The sequence below is a fragment of the Poromitra crassiceps genome (genome assembly GCF_964638095.1).
Source record: "Poromitra crassiceps genome assembly, chromosome: 8".
In the NCBI taxonomy this organism is placed as follows: domain Eukaryota; kingdom Metazoa; phylum Chordata; class Actinopteri; order Beryciformes; family Melamphaidae; genus Poromitra; species Poromitra crassiceps.
The window spans coordinates 15515895-15516793 of record NC_139629.1 but is presented as its reverse complement, the minus strand read 5'-3'; positions in this window follow the sequence as shown (position 1 = coordinate 15516793).

The following is an 899-nucleotide window of genomic DNA, read 5'->3' as shown; positions in this document are numbered from 1 at the left end:
CTTGGAAGACTGGAAAGAGACAACACGTTATGAAGCCACCAAGTCAAGTCAAGTCAAGTCAAATTTTATTTATATAGCACCTTTCATACACAAAGGCAATTCAAGGTGCTTTACAAAAAAAATAATCGAAAAAACAAGCAGCAAAGCAATGCACATATAAAAAAAAACACATAAAAAACACAGCCGACAGTTTTAGTTAAAATATATACTCAAATTAACAAACATGAAACATTATTTCTGTTTTAAATAAGTTACAAGGCATTCTTCAGTATTATTATTACATGCACAGTCCATTTGTTGGAAATGTACAGGAATCTTTTTTTTTAAATTACAGGCCGAGAGAGGCAGTAGTTTAGTAGCAGTTAAAAGCAAGAGTAAACATAAAGGTCTTTAGCTTGGATTTAAAAATAGGCAGAGTAGGGGCAGATCTAATGTGTTCAGGGAGTTTGTTCCAGTTATGAGAGGCATAGTGGGAGAACGCGGCTTCACCATGTTTTGATTTGGTCCTTGGGACAATTAGTAGACCAGTGCCTGAAGATCTCAGGGATCTGGATGGTTCATAGTGTAGAAGCATTTCAGAGATGTAGTGTGGGCCTGACCCGTTGAGAGATTTGTAAACTATTAGCAGAATTTTAAAGTCTATTCTAAGATTTACTGGCAGCCAATGCAGGGATTTGAGAACTGGTGTAATGTGTTCAGCTTTCTTGGTTCTTGTTAGAACTCTAGCAGCCGCATTCTGAATGAGCTGTAGTTGTTTAATAGCTTTTTTGGGAAGACCATTGAAAAGACTGTTGCAGTAGTCTAGCCTGCTAGAAATGAAAGCATGAATTAGTTTTTCAAGATCTTGTTTGGACATATAGCCTCTAATCCTTGCTATATTTTTTAGATGATAGAAGGCA